Genomic DNA, 17119 nt, shown 5'->3' on the forward strand with positions numbered 1-17119 from the left:
ATTCTACCAAGAAGTGGGCGCCCAGTCAAAATGACACCAAGAGCACAACAAAGACTCGTCAATGAGGTAAAGAAACAACCCCGAATGACAACCAAAGATGTGAAGGCATCATTGGAACTGGCTAACATCTCTGTTCATGAGTCTACAATACGTACAACATTGAACAAGCAGGGTATCTACGGCAGGACACCACGAAGGAATCCACTGCTTACTAAAAAGAGCACTGCTGCATGCCTGAAGTTTGCAAAAGAGCACAATGACGCTCCACAGCGGTACTGCCAAAACGTTTTGTGGACTGATGAAACTAAGATTGAACTAGTTGGAAAAACCACACAGAACTACATCTGGTGTAGAAAGGGCATGGCATATCATCATGAAAACATCATTCCAACCCTAAAGTATGGTGGAGGAAACGTCATGATTTGGGCCTGCTTTGCTGCATCAGGACCTGGCCAGCTTCAATCATTGAGGGGAAGATGAATTCCCAAGTATATCAGACAATTCTTGAGGATAACATGAGAATGTCTGTATGTCAGCTGAAACTGTGTAGAAGCTGGGTGATGCAACAGGACAACGACCCAAAACACCGGAGCAAGTCCACAACGGAATGGCTTCAGACAAAAATCCGCCTTTTCTAGTTGCCATGTCAGAGCCCAGACCTCAACCCAACAGAGAAGCTATGGAATGACTTGAAGAGAGTCATATACATGAGACATCCAAAGAATATGAGAGCTAAAGCAGTTCTGCCAGGAAGAATGGGCTAAAATCTCTCCAGAACGATGTGCAGGTCTGATCCACAGCTACAGGAAGCGCCTGGTTAAGGTTATTGCTGCCGGGGGGGGGGGGGGGGGGGGGGGTGTCAACCAGTTATTAATTCTAAGGGTTCGCTTACTTTTTCCACTGCCATTTTGAATGTTGAATGAGTGTGTTCAATAAAGACAGGACTTACCCTTGACTGAGATGAAGATCAGATCACATTTTATGACAAATTTATTCAAAAAAACATGAAATTCCAAAAGGTACACATACTTTTTCTTGCCACTGTGTGTGGCAAGAAAAAGTATGTGTGCATATATATATATATATATATATATATACACACACACACACAGAGTGGCAAGAAAAAGTATGTGAACCTTTTGGAATTTCATGGTTTTTTGAATAAATTTGTCATATATATATATGCTCGCTAACAATTTATGGCTGTGTGAGTTTTGTTCCACTTCTGGATCTCATTAAGATCAAGAACAGGAACTTGTCTTGGTTGCACAAGGCCTGTCCAGCACTGCCTATCATAATCAAAATAAAAGCGCTGAATTGTAAACCGAATCAACATTTTGCCTCAACACAAACTCTACCAAGAACATGTGGTCTGAGATGAAAACAACTCGTCTGAGAACAAACCATAAGACATCAGAGCTGTCAAAAATCTCCATGCACAAGCTGTCCATGATCGATCTAAATGTGTTTATACACAATGGAACAAAGCAGAATCTCACGATGTGTTATAGAAGATTTGCTGCACAAAAAAAATAAAAACATTTATAAAACATATTTTCTTAAATTTTTTTTAAGAAAGTCTAAGAACAACATTTTGACTTTTCCTCTAGCAGGTCATGTAGTTTCTACAGACAACCACTGCAATACTGCAATATTAATCTAATTGTACTATTATACTTTCAATACAGAAGTTGTTACCGGAAAGTTACAGGAACATACGAAAACATCAGTTGTTTTGAAACCCAAATGTCGGTACACCCCAAATGGTGTATAGCACAAACATATGAATTGATCTTGCCGTTCCAATAGTCTCAGACCACAAAATCAAGGTCCTGCCATGGCCATCCCAGTCTCCTGACTTGAACCCTATAGAAAACCTGCTGGGTGAACTGAAGAGGAGAGTCTACCAGCGTGGACCTGAAATTTGAAGCATCTGGAGAGATTCTGTATGGAAGAATAGTCTCAGATCCCTTGCCATGTATTCTCCAACCTCATCAGGCATTATAGGAGAAGACTCAGAGCTGATATCTTGGAAAAGGGAGGTAGCACAAAGTATTGACTAAAAGGGTGCCAAGAATTGTTGCACACCTATATTTAACAAAGATATATTTTTTGATAAACCTATGTTGTGTTTGCAATTGTTTGATATCCATGATCATGATCCGTGCTTTTAACAAAAGCTCAAAAGGTTAAACAATAAAGAAATTTTCACAGCCTTCTTTGCTCATATTTACCAAGGGTGCCAATACTAGGGGAGGGCCTTGTAGCCATGTTTCTAGAACAATCTCATTTGTAATCGGTACAATAAATGTGTATTAAATTATGTATTTATTAAATTGTTATTTATGTTTATGTAGAACATCCCATCACCCGACAGACTCAGGAATACTAGCGTCTTTCTATGATTTGTATGAAATGTATCTATAAACTAAATAGGGGGACTTTTTTGTTGTTGTTTTTTGTTTTTTTAGAAAACAGCAGTGAGTTTTTGCCACCACAGGGGGCTGTTACTATGGTAACGTTGTTAATAATCATTTGACACAGATCTACTTTGCTATACAGCATTTTTTGTCTTTTTTCATTGCTTTAAACTTCATTAATGTGTATTTCTGTTTAAACCCTTTCTGGGCAAACTGATAATCCCATCTGGGTTAATAATAACACACTATAGGCAAATGTGTTGGGGGTTAGGAGTGTTTCCAAATTGCACATTTATGTAATCTGAACATGAAGTCATGAACATTTTCAGTGAAGCTAGCATATACTAGTATCAAAATACGATAGGGGCAAATACCCATCCATTCATAAAAGAATGTCACCATGAAATACACATGCCTTCCATCCATCAGTTAGTGTACTGGGAAACTTCGGCACAAATTATTGACAAAGCCTAAACCTCTAAAAAGATGTAGTTAAGGATGTGGGTGTTTTTTTTTTTTGTTGTTGTTTCTTTTAACACAGAGCACCATCATGGATGGTGAGTTGTCTTTCAATATGCTACAGCTAATCGCAGTAAATCAGAAATGCCAAATGCAGGTTTTAGTACGGCTACAGCTCAGCGGACTACAGACCGGTCATCTGGCATGTGATGTCATAAGGCAGCTTGTCTGAGCATCTGCGTCTCACACCCGCTGAACTATAAATAACCTCATCTAGGATTACACATCACCATTCTGTTCTCTGCGGCCTCTAGCCGTGTACTCGGTTTTCAAACTCTCACCTTTCACCAAAGGAAACTGCATTTCCTGCTTTCCTATTGCACAACATCCAGAGCCTTGCATCAGAGCGTAGCTGGAACAACTAGACCAAAAAGGTGCAGGAGTAAAGCGTCTCAGTGTCCGGAGTGGCTTCTACCGGACAAACACATTATCCTCTGAAGTGCAATATTTATGTTTAGTATTAAAACAAGGTAGAGTGTATTGAACACCTGCGCCCTGACTCTGGCTTCAGCACACTTTGATCACGCAGCAGAATTAGCATCACAGTAGCCTAAAAAGAGCACACAATAATAACTCATTGGTTATGAATGCAGGTGGACTCACAGAGAGCTCCTTGTGTTGAAGCAGAAGACAAACAGAAACTGAATAAATTCAGTCAAAACAGGAAACCTAACAAACCTTTGAAAAGCCTTTTTCAATAATGCCATCGATCTAATGAAGAAATAAACAAATTTATACAGCTCATTACCTCTCTTTTACAAACTTGTATCCATCAATTACATGTTAACCATTGGAGTAAATGCAACAAGAAAAAGAAAACCAAGCTGAGCAGGTTCAGGCTCAGTGTCGTGGGCATGCAGACTGAGTTTAACGTTTGACTAAGCTCTGGATTATACTGCACAACCTGTGAAACACTCCAAGCCTCTACGGAAGATCTGCTTCTTATCAAAGGCAGAAAAATCAAGCACAAACCAGACAACAAACCTATGCTAACTCCAGTCAGTCTATAAATAGCCTCTTTATTGTTTCCTGCAAAAGCTTTCCAATGCAGTGAGTCATTTTAGGGCTTTAAAAATGAACTTACCTGCCTTTATATAGGCATGCGTTCAACAGCTATGCATCCAGGTGATCTGCTGCTCTTACAAGACCCCCTACATTCCACTGATGTGAACAGAGAAGGCCTACATAGTGTCGAGATGTACGCCACTGGAATGATGTAACCACTGGACCACTGTCACATGGTCTGTTTCCATGCCTACCGTGCCTGGAGTGGCAGCTAAGAGTGGTTTCTATAGCAACAAAGCACTTCAACAGGGCCCTTCAGTACATCTTTACTGTGACCAGTGCCTTCTCTGGAATGGGGAGTGAGAGATCAAGCAAAAAAAAAAAAAGCAAACAAACAAACAAAATGGGGGGAAAAAAACGACATTGGACCATCATACTCTAATTGCAACACCAAATAGAACAGATGTTTTAGTCGTTTTTGTTTTTCAGTCTTCTCATGCCAAGTCCATTAAATGGGGATAATTAAAGCTTATGGCTAGCTTTGTTTTCACTCAATTATGCACCAAGGATGAGCATGATGTAAATATGTGCGCACATGTCCTCACCGTCAGAAGTTAAATATTCGCTGTTTACTTCACATCTGCAAGCCAGCAGAAAAAAAACACAAAGTGATCTTTGCTGAAATAAAGCAGATTCGATCAAGTGAAACATCGCCACTTTCTCCTTGACATCTAAATTCTCTCGAAATTCCCAAAGGAGGCCTGATTCATATTTCTAGTCACAACATCAACTACAGAAAGGCAGTGTAACTGTGGTGTTTTTTGTTAAGCATGAAACAGCAAATATTTGGAAGTGCATTCCCATGAACAGGCTTGTGAGATCACGTGTAAAAAGCCATTGTCCTATTGTGCCCTGTAACAGTTGCCGATTGACGACAGTATCTCCTGTGGCTTTGCGGGGGGGGGTCAAATATACATACCACCTGCTGTGTACACATGACATCATTACAACTGAAAGATTACCGGAAACTGGTTAGTAGTCGACTATACCAGCAATCGCTAGCGTTAGTGTTTGGTCGGGGGGTTTTTTGCTTCATTATCTGTTAAACATGGTGAGGAACGTTGCGAAACTGAAGTCAGGACTGTAAATAAACATAAGTTGTTAGGTGTAACTCGTTCTAAAATTTTAATAAAACTATATAAATTGCAAGTACATGTGCTCTGTGGTGAACAGCAATGGCGAAACAACACACGGTCTGACTTTCTTAATTTAGACCCCTGTTCGTGTTTTGAGAGCGAAGACATTGACTGCTTTATCTGTTTGGCAGAGTGGATAAGTAGGCCTGTCACAGTAACTAACTTTATTGGACGATATATTGTCCCAGAAATAATCGCTTCAAACTATGTTGTCATTTTAAGACCACTTTATGCCACCGATATAACAGTAATATTAATAGCATAGTTTGTCTTCTGATGAAAATATCCTTTAAATTTACTCAGTATTTCTTCTACTATTTTCTACTCTGACTAAAACGATATCGAATATTAGTCTACAGCATTTTAGCCGACGATAAAATGTTCACTCGCTGTTCAGCTTCAGCTCACGCAGCTTAAGCGGCTCAATCCCCAACATAATTGACTATGACTGGATTATTTGAGACACTACAACTATTCTTTCAAGATGATTCTTCTTCAAAAAAAAACATTGTTAGTGCGTTGTTAATATCTTTTGTGTCGTTTTTTTTTTTTTTTTCAACAGTATGTTTTAATTACAATCGGTTCACATCTTAAATTTCAAGGCACAGTCTTTGCAGGTGCATTTTTATCTTAAATTCCATGTTCGAATTTTAATTTGATAGCCCTAGAGCGGACGAGAGGATAGAAGCAGTGTGAATGGCTAAAATGTTGGTGTTGTGAAAAGTACTTTGTGCGACTGTGAAAAAATATTCATTCGCATCGGTGCGAGTGACCTGTTCGGAGTTATATAATACAATCGGAATAAAAACTACAACCCCAAAATACATCTACACCGCGCAACAGTTACTTTCACACTGATTTTCATCTCCTCAGTCAACCAAACAAGTGTGTACATACTGTAAAGAAGCCATTATGATGACAAGTAACACTGTACATCATCTGCTTCTCTCAACTTGCCGATCTCACAAACCGCCATCTTTTATTGATCCCGTAAAATGAACTGAACCTATTACTGTGACCTGCTCATGTAGACACAGCGACGTCGGAGCAAACTGATGATAATGCTAGCGCTACAAGGTGGGTTTAATTCAAACTTCTTTATTAAATAATTCCTCAGCAATCAATCATGAGCAGCAACTGTTCACTCTGTAAACATACAGTAGGCTGCCGCTCTCCTTCACTCTCTTCACTAACTAATAGACATTCACTTCATTTAAACTCACGGTTGCCAGATATCACTAGAAAAGTCCACTCCAGTTTCCATGTTTTGATTGAAATCCTGCCAAAAACACAATATTATCAGCAGACATGGCAACGCTGTACTGGGGGAACCTATCTAAAAGGAACAACTGATTAAAAAAAAAAAAAAAAACATAAAACTACTAAAATGTAAAGACAGAAAATGTGCCAAGTTATAAATAAATCACTTAACATAAAAATAGATATTAAAATAACTTCATAAAATATAAACAAACGAGAAATGAAATAATGTTTAATTACTATGGGTTGCATTTAATATCAATTTGACATTAAACTTAGTTCGCTATTTCCTTAGAAAGCTATTAGCCTTTTTCCTATTATGGATCATTTTTGTGTTAGTCTACTTTTAATTAGGACTCTTTATCATTTAAGATCTTTTAAAATAAACATTTTATTCTTGTTTATTTATTAATTAACCAACAGTATTTCTCATTGCTATTATTTTAACTCAATTAACAGTGACCATGAGCAGAGAGTTTAGATTTAACTGTTTATGACAGACTTCCTGATTAAGGCTCAAACCAAAAAAAAAAAAAGAAAAAAGATTGGTATCTGGACCGGTTTCGGTGGTAAAATCCTGCAGAATGATTGGTGCATGCCTAACGAACACCATTAAACTAAAGCTCTTTGCATCTGGTGGATAAATGAAGTCAGCCAACCACATCCTATATGAGATTATTCAGATATGTACACAATATACACAGAGCAGTTCGAAAACTGGCTTCAGCCCAGGCTAATAGTGTATCAAAATATATTTCAGAGGAGACTCCAAAGACTGAACATTGAGGTTTATTGTATTTGTTTACAAGGTGGAACAGGTTAACGGTTGTTTTTTTGCATACAGTCTGTAAAATGAACTGAAAATATTAAATTTAGTTTATCAGAAGGTAAATTAATGTGTCATGGCACACACTATGTTCCTAAATTGTCATAATTGTCAAGTTCAAGTTTTCTCATGCCTACTTGTGTGTTATATTGTAGCACATTAACGTTACATCTATTTAAAAAAATAATAATAATAATTAAATAAATAAATAATTGAAATAAACTTCAACTGTGCTCCTAAATTTTTGTAATTGTTAAGAAATGGTTACCGTAGCGCCCTGAGAATATATTCTGTCTTAACGTCATCCACATCGTAGACCTGAATCCAATGACCTTTATTCTCAAAATTCTGACTATTAAGTATTCTGTTCATTTTCAGCATTTTCTAACCTCATGGCCACATAATCCAACCCCAATGCCAGAGGAAGAAACTGATTGTGACAAAAAATATTAGCACTTCCACACAGTCTGATGGTTTTATTAAACAACAAAAAATACACAGTTTAAAATATAATTGCAAGTACTTACTAGAAAACTGTACTATATTTATAATATACTACTACAAAAGTAACACAGAAGCACTTCATGTAAAAAAATTATCTACACTGTGTTAAAAAAAAAAAAAAAAAAAAAAACAATATAAAACCGACTACATGCTAAGGCGCTGAACATTCAAAGAGTCTTCCAGTGAGAACTTTTTTTCAGCATAAGGTGCAATCAAGCTAAGAAGCCTCAAAAACAAACCTCATTGACAACTTCCATATGTCTTGCCAAGCAGACAACCCCAAAACTGAAGCTTGTAATCGGACACGATGCCTCACTAAAAATAAACAAACTAGTGTTGCCAAGTAACTTGTTTGCTTGCCCCCATTTGAGCTCCTCAAACTTTATCTCCATCCCAAATCAGTCAGTTTTAGGTTGTTTTTTTTGTTTTTTTGTTTTTAAATGGATAGCAAAATGAGGAGATCTACAGCTTCCTTTATTATCCATCTAGGTTTTGGCTTCTGGCAACTATGAAATCCTGAAGCAGTTCATTTTCTATTTGTACTAGAAAAAGTTCCACAACTGTGAAAGAACAGGTCGTTAACAGTGCATAAAACATTATCTAAATGTAGAAGGAAAATTTGATGCAATGCACAGCACTGCTGATTTGTGTCTCACAAGTGTGGGATGAACCTAGTAGAAATCCTTAGGTAAGAAAATAGAAACAGTGAGAAGGGTGTCAGATGGTCAGTGGGCGGACAAGCAGCACATAAGACAAAATCTCTACAGACATCAGACCAACACAATACACTTTCGGTTTGCAAAGGGGTACATACTTTATGGCAGCAGAAACTCTTAAATAATGCCTACTCTCTTTACTCAGGGTTTGATTACTAGTGATGCACCGAAAGCCAAAATTCCGGATGCACTTGGCCAAAAACCGAAAATGAATTTGTTTAAATCCATTTTAAAACTAAATTAGTTTTTTTTTGTATAATTGTATTAATATGAGACTTTCAAGTTCTTTTAATGAATTTAACAAATCTGAATTTGAAAAACTACGAACCAATGAAATGAGCACACTTTCATTGAAATTAACACACCAAAACAAAAACAATATTAAATCATTCTTCATTCAAGTCTGTAACAATGAAATATAACATTTGTGGGGGGTTTTTTTTTGATCCAAATAAAAGTTCTAGAAAACTATCAATGTGCAAAAAACAGCAGTCAAGTAATGAACTCGGCCTCTGTTCTGTTTATGTAAATGTACTTCACGTTAATTAAAGATTATTATGCAGAAACAGCAACAATAGAACTAAACCCAACCACGAACTATAAACCACAGATGTAGCCTCGAGTCAAGAACAAAGTTTTGCCAGGCTACACGAATCGTAACGTAATTGCTATACACGATAGCAAATTGGACTGCTTTCTATTTAAGCAAAAGTGGAAGGTTTCTCTTGAACAATAAAAGTTGCTCAGCTTTGTGGCAGGAGAGCTGTTTCTAGGGGCAGATAAATACCTGCACAAGCAATGCAAAGCGTAGCTGCGCTTGTTGCGGCTCTGCTTTCCTGAAGAATCTCATCAAACATGTCAGAAAGTGAGCGAGTTTGCACCTCATCACTTTTGCGCACCCGTTTCTCTGGCACACTTTGGTTTGTGCTGCGCGTCGATAATTCAGCAGATGCATTCATCACCAGCGCTGCCTGAATCATTTCCTGTGCACGCTGCTTTTTCTCTGTCAAAGTAATGTTCTTTAAATCGCGGATCTAGTAATGTTGCAATGCAACGATAAGCGGCAAGCACGGGCGGGTATGGCGGCATAAATTTTCGGCGGGTGAAATTTCGGTGCATCCCTATATTACCGTAAACAAGCCTGCTACATCCTCTAAACCTGACCATCAACCTGGTATAGTTTGTCTTTCTAAATGTGCGACCAACCTTAACCTAAGAGATTTTCTACTTGAGTCATGGAAACAGAGCTGATGAGTCAGCCCTGCTGCCCACCGTGTTCGGCGTATCACTGTCTACATGCCCGTTAGCCAGTGCCCAAATCATCATGAAAGACTTCAGGAATCAAACGCCTCCTCTACTTTCCCAGTTCTCCTTGTAATGATGAATCGCAACGTGAGCTCTAAATAAGGGGGGGGGGACAATTTAGATGGGTAGAGGTGATGATGTCTGATACAGATAATAATAAGGTCTTCATCATCAGTTTGGGGAGGGGGAGGGGGGGTGAACCAAAGCATCACAAGGCACAGAAGGTTTCCAGATACTAACAATATAACTCAATTTTGTAAACCACACAGCAGACCCATGCACTTTTAGCCTCCGAGTAGAGGCTCTCCTAATCAAGGAATCTCAAGACAATAATAATCTGACAGCGACAATAATAATACATGACAGAAACCACCACACTATAAAACTAAATATCATCACAGAGTTAGAATAACGACACAAACCAAGCTTCTGATTGAATCTTGCAAAACATGTACAGCCTACAGTGTGTGTTAAAAATAAGATGCTTTACATATAAACTACATTAAAACAGTATATCCAGTGCTCTGTAGAAAAAAATGGACACAAATCTCACATCGAACATAAACCTGAAATAATTAGGCTACAGCTTAAAAACGCAAACACCTATTTTTTAAACATTCATACTAAGTGAACATTGGTGATAAGCAGTTATTAAAATTGAACAGTTACAAATCTTCAAAACAAAACAGCACACATCAGTCATTTCAACTCAAAGTATTGTTTATGGCCAGAAGATAATACTTTATAGTAGAGAGGAACCAATACCAAATTTCTCAGCTGATACCGATAAAAGATTATTCAGAGTGATATCGGCAGATACCGATAGTTCTGCCTGTTATGCCTGCTTTTAAATGAATAATAATTAATTCCACAATTGTGAAGGAAATGCAAATAAAAACTTTATCCTCTCCATTTCACCAAGTTGTTTCACAGTAACTGGTCTCATAAACAGAAAACATATTACTCTAATTAACATTAACACATGAACTACATTCTGAAGATTAAAGTAAGATTTAACTTATTGTATGTTAATAATTCATATTAACATGGACTGAATTCTAAAAACCTCCTGTTAGTCTCACATTCACTCACCACTAACAAAAGCATTTCTACTTCATCGTTAAACATCAAACCGGTAATATATAATAAAAACTTTATATATTAACATTAACTGGATATGAAATGTATTCCTCTACTAATATATTTTTATGGGTAATATATACTTTTTTGTCAGTTCATCTTCATTTAAATCTTTCATCGGAGTACTGGCACTTTAATTCAGCGTGAGGGCGAGCGAGCAGCGCGGCGGGACTCGACGCCGAAGCTCCTGATTCACTGCTGTTCACTTCCAGTGTAAACTTTTAGTGGTGCAGAGATTACAGAGACTACAAAAGGCAGTTTTGTCATCATTCCACTTGAGACATCATCTTTACACACAGCATGAAATGGACGTGTTTTCCCACCCTCTTTTGATTGACAGGATATAATCGGCCCTGATCATCAGAGGTTTTTAAACTAATCGGCTGATAGAGTGAAAAATAGCCTTTATCGGCCGATACATCAGAGCATCTCTACTTTATAGTATTGAAAACAAGCTTATTTAACACAAGGCTGGAAAAGTCACTAACCTGGGCGACCGAAGCAAGGCAATTTTGTGTCTTGCACTTAGTTTATTTTATGAATAAAATGTTCTCATTTGGTATATTTAAAAATAATGCATTTCACCGTGGGGACACAACTTTATGCTTTAACTACAGCATGAGCTACTTGTTCTGTACACATCGGCTAGGTGGATTAATTAGTGTGTACAAATGACAGAGAATCTTTAGGAATCATGAACACCGGTACACAGGAATATTGATGAAACCAAGCAAAAAGTGGAGCAAAAGCTGTAATACAACTCTTCTGCTCACCAGCTTACAGCAGAAATGTTCACCAATGACTTGGTGACTTTTTGACAAGAGCACAAACACAAAAAGCTACACCAAAACCTTTATGTGGAGAGAATGAAGACTAAGACCAAACTGTTGTCCCCTACCATGGAATTCATACACTACATGGCCAAAAGACTGTTGACACCTGACAATCCCAACCATATGCGCCTGAACATCCCATTCCAGATTTAGTCCTTCTTTTCTGTTATAACCTCCAATCTTCTGGGAAGAATTTAAACTGGATTCTAGAGCCTGGCTGTGAGGATTTGTAGCCATTCAGCCACAAGAGCATTAGTGAAGTCAGGCACTGATGTTGGGTGAGGACGGTTAGGAGAGTTACAGTTCATCCCAAATGTGTTCACAAGGGTTGAGATCAGGTCTCTGTGCAGACCACTCAAGTTCTTCCACACCAACCTTGGCAAACCATGTCTTCATGGACTTCACTTTGTGCACAGGGGCATCGTCATGCTGGAACAGGTTTGGGCCCCTTAGCTCCAGAGAAGGGAAATTGCAATTCTACAACACAGACATCCCATACAATCGTTTGCTTCCAAAAACGTGGCAGCGGTTTGGGGAAGAACCACATATGGGTGTGAAGGACAGATGTCCACAAACATTTGGCCATATAAATGGTAAATGTTCTGCGCTTATACAGTGCTTTTATCCAAAGCGCTTTACACTGTGTCTCATTTACCCATTCACACACACACACCAATGGTAGCAGAGCTGCCATGCAAGGCGCTAATTTGCCATCGGGAGCAACCTGGGGTTCAGTGTCTTGCTGTAAGCGTAGACACTTCAGTATGTGGAATCACGTGGGCCGGGAATCGAAACGCCAACCCTACGATTAGTGAACAACCCGCTCTACCACCTGAACCACAGCCTCCCCATATCGTGTATGAGCATTTTTGTGGTTGTTCTCGTGAATCATGGTATTCATATGATCTTACAAAGGTAGATACAGTTGTTCAGATTAATGCCGGTTAATCCCATATTACAACGTTCACCAATAGTTTAAGATCAAATATCATTTTGCTGTGATATTGAAGAAAAAAAAAAAAGACACATTCTGTACATATTGTGCAGCATTACACATGAAACACACATGACAATCGCCTATGCAAGGGGTAGGGAAATCCACAAGACTTACACAATTTTGTTTCATCTAGCATTACAAATATTATTCATGTACGGCACATTTCAAACAGCGCAACCCAAAAAGTTCTGCACTTACAGCGCATCTGTGCATTTTCATTAGAAAAACCAAGCCAAGTCTCTCTCCCATGGACAAAATTGGATCATCATCAACTGGTAGCTACAGACACAAAGTGAAATTTGCTAGCCAACTTGCAGAGGTTTCTGCTTCTCTCTGCTCTTCAAACTAATTTAAACTCTTACCCTGCCAAGCATGTGTGCATACAATTATAACTGTGCAGTTGCATCAGGGGAATGACCATTAATCCTGCAACAGATGAACTAATGAGAATTGTGGGACAGATGACATGGACCTCTTTCAACTACTTCACTCAGAAGATCCCCACCAATTTGACTGCTACATCACTGCTATTAAAACCGTATGTGGGGAGAACTGAAGAGGAGAGTCCACCAGCGTGGAACTCGAAATCTGAAGGATTTGGAGAGATTCTGTATGGAGGAGTGGTCTCAGATCCCTTGCCATGTATTCTCCAACCTTATCAGGCATTATAGGAGAAGACTCAGAGCTGTTATCTTGGCAAAGGGAGCTAGCACAAAGTATTGACTAAAAGAGTGAGAGCAGAGTATTTTTGTGAATTTTTTTTAACAAAAGCTCAAAAGTTAAAAAAAATAAATTTTCACAGCCTTCTTTGCTCATATTTAGCAAGGATGCCAATATTATTGGAGGACACTGTAAATCTGTGGGCAATATTTTCTCTTTTTGAATGATATCACGGCATGGTTAAATGCTTGAATCTGGTCAGAAGCTGTGCATTATTTTCATGTAACAGCACGGCACGACAGTAGCTCTGGCTGTGACGTGAACAACAGGGTTAAATTCATGCGCTCTGTCTAATGTTATTGCTCCTATACGAAGAGCTCATACACAGGGACTTCCACATAATCCAAGACTAATAATAATAATAAACAGATTTTATTATTATATAATAAACTGTTGATGTGATGACTTTTTTTAGGAGATATTTATGGAAGGAGTCTCGTTTGTAGGCGCTTCGTAACACTCAGTTTGTAACAAGTTTTCCTGCTCAGGAAAGTCTTCCGACAGAGGAGTTTACATTTTCCAGGTTGCTTTCTCGGTAAAATGGCAGGTTGTGTTTTTAATGAGATACAGACAGAGTGAGAGTGAGAGCGAGAGAGACTGACTCTTGGATGTTCCACAGCATTAAATCTAACTATAAACTTTCAAAAAGTAAAAGGTGATGTTCATTAATAAATTAAACATTGCAATCATTGGCAAATCTTTGCGGTATAAGCAGATAGTGGCATCACATACCAATCAAAAGGTCAAGTTTATGAGTACTTGTAAATTTAAATCACTGTTAAAAATACTGAAGACTTAAATAACCATGGCCCAAAACATTTGAAAATCTTTTCGTTCTACGACGGCTTGAATAAATGTCAGAACTTAATTGAATTTTGTGTCATGTGCTACATACTGATTTGGTGAAGAAATACCAAACCTGCCCTCCAACAGCTTACCCATTTCTCACTGACTACGTTTACATGGACAGCAGTAAACTAATTACTAAACGTATTCTGAATAAGACAATATTGTGATTAAGGTGTTTACATGAGTTGCTTTTAGAATATTCCTTTCATGTTCCTGTTTTACATGTTCTAGAACATTAATGTCACATGTCATTACATCACCGAGCCACACCGTCCGACGTTCCCTATAGAATTTCACGCATCAACATACAGTTCACTTTCGTTATGGTACCATATAGAGTTTTGGGTGTTTCATTTTTAATTTTATGAAAGCTTCAAGTGCAGTTAATTATTTGTCATGCTATACGTGCTAACAGACGACTGCTTGAAGCCATGGGCTGCGTCCGAAACCACGTATTTACCTTCTATATACTAATCAAGATACAGTATGTAATTATACGTTTCGGATGCAGCCGTGCTCTCTTGTTTACTGTCAAACGGTTGAACACTGCCGTGTGTGTACGTGTCCTGTCGCAAAATGCGGTGAAACCTCCCACATGACGTTAATAGTGTGATTAAGGTGTGTACATGTCTGTAATGCGCTTCAATAATGCGGCTTAAACAGGAATACTCCACATGTCTTAATTCGATTCTTGTTTGCTTCGAGTATGACTTTAATCGGGATTAAGGTCATCAATAATCACTGTTTACATGTTAGTTTCTTAATCAGAGTATTGTAGTAATCGGGGTAATATCGGATTTCTATTGTCCATGTAAACGTACTCACTGAATGACACTGTGTAGCACAGGAGTGTAGACACACATAACAGTGTCAAGTCTGTGGGAAACATGTACACAAATGAGAAGCTGTGTCGTTTGCCTACAAGTTACCCTGAAAGCAAATCTAAAAATGTAAATTAAGAGAGTCTGGATGTTTTTTTCCTCTCTCTTTTGTTTTCTTAAAGAAACGTTTCTTTTTGAATTACAAACCTTTAAAACAATAAAGCATGAAATTCCGTTTTTGGGGTTTCCACAAAATTCATTGTCAAATGGTATAAGAAGAAGAAGAAGAATGTCACAAATAACATTCAACTTCAAAAATGAAAAAAAAAATGTAAACTGTAAAGATATTACTCAAACTACTATTATTCTAACGACGTGGTTCTCAAGTTTAAAAAATAATTAATTAATTAGTTAAACTTGTTGGTGAAGTTGTTTTTACAGCTATCAGAGTCGTTATGTAAACACTTTTCATTTCCTGAATGAAGTGAAATTCAGTAGGAATGTCTGTGTAAAGAGCAGAAAGTCGGTGCAGAACTAAACTCGGAGTGTGTCCAGTTTAAAACGTTGACCTGGACCACTGAGAGCTCAGTACGAGTTCACCTCAGTGTTTAAAAGACACGATTATGTTCTCATAAAACTATCCGGGATAAGGAGTTTCAGTGGACTCGGTAACGCTGACGAGCTAAACGAAGACTTCTCTGGCCAGTTAGTCAGGTAATTCGTCTCAGCCAGCGTCAGGTGTTACAAAACGTAGCTAGCTAACCCACTAGCTAAAGCTAGCTAATCTTTTCGGCTGGCCGGAATAACAGAAAGTGACTTACCTTATCTCAGGATGTATTTTATCCCTTCACAAGGCGCCACGTACCAAGCAGACGACGATGACGACGACGGGAATTTCTCACCGAGAAGCCGCTCTGTGAACATCTAATTACTGTGCTGTTTACGGAGGCTACACAGTCGCTAGCGCAGCAGGGCTAGCTGTTGGTTAGCTAGACTAGCTAGCAGGCTAGGTAATGCGGCTGTTTTCACACGGTAACTTTTAACTGCTCCCTGAACAAACTACAGCTCCCGTGATAAGGTTTTGCGTACATATTTGACACCAACCGACACTTGTGTGCAGTGTCAGTCATAAGTAAAGCTAAATGTTGTTCCAAAACACGGACACTCGAGCGGTGTTGGCGATAACCAGGCTACATGTTCTAGGCAGATGACGTCCTCAGCATCGCTGACGGCCAGCAGTCTGCGCTGAACTGTGCGAGGGGCGTGGCTTCTGCCTGTCACTTCTCCGCCATTGGCCAACCTCTGCATGAAGCCCCGTTGTACTGTACGTGCTGGTCGAGAAAGTTCTCTCTTATGTAATGAAAATGAAAAATTACATTGATTTGGTCTGACTTTTCTTTTTTTGAGTTTCATTAGTCTAGTACAGGCCCAGAGACCACTTTCATTCATCTTCAGTAACTGCTTTATGTTAGTTAGGGTCATGGTGGGTGGAAACCAGAGAACCTGTAGGAAACTCATGTGGACACACACCTGGATTCAGAGAAACTCCACACAAGATCAAACCAAGGATGCTGAAACTGTGTTGTAGCAACACTTACTCTGTGGTTAAAGTCTCTGGGTAACTGATCAGAAGTTTGGGCACCACCAAGCTGCTGCTGTTGGGCCCTTTGAGTAAAGCCCTTAACCCTCTCTGCTCTGACCCCAACTTCATAACAAGCTTAGGAGTTAGCATGTTCGCCTCACACCGCCAGTGTCAGGGGTTCAAGTCCCACCGCTACCCTGTGTGTGCGGAGTTTTCATGTTCTCCCCGTGCTGTGGGGGTTTCCTCCGGGTACTCCAGTTCCTCCCCCAGTCCAAAGACATGCATGGTAGGCTGACTGGCATGTCCAAAGTGTCCATAGTGTATGAATGTGTATGTGATTGTGCCCTTCGATGGATTGGCACCCTGTCCAGGGTGTACCCCGTCTTGTGCGCCTATGCTCCCTGGGATGGAGCATATAGAAGTATT

At 38.9% G+C, this 17119-nt stretch overlaps 1 protein-coding gene across 2 annotated transcripts in view; it reads right to left on the bottom strand.

Annotated features, from left to right (window-relative positions):
• ppm1ba (protein phosphatase, Mg2+/Mn2+ dependent, 1Ba) overlaps window positions 1–16321 on the bottom strand; it is a 47072-nt gene extending 30751 nt beyond the window's left edge. Inside the window, exon 1 of one of the 2 annotated variants that reach the window (XM_017463950.3) lies at window positions 15933–16321. The gene's annotated coding sequence lies outside the window, so the exon portion shown is untranslated. The remainder of the gene's footprint in view (window positions 1–15932) is intronic. The other variant, XM_017463949.3, reaches the window with a different exon arrangement.
• Window positions 16322–17119: the final 798 nt, after the last annotated feature.

This window comes from Ictalurus punctatus, chromosome 3 (genome assembly GCF_001660625.3).
Source record: "Ictalurus punctatus breed USDA103 chromosome 3, Coco_2.0, whole genome shotgun sequence".
NCBI lineage: Eukaryota > Metazoa > Chordata > Actinopteri > Siluriformes > Ictaluridae > Ictalurus > Ictalurus punctatus.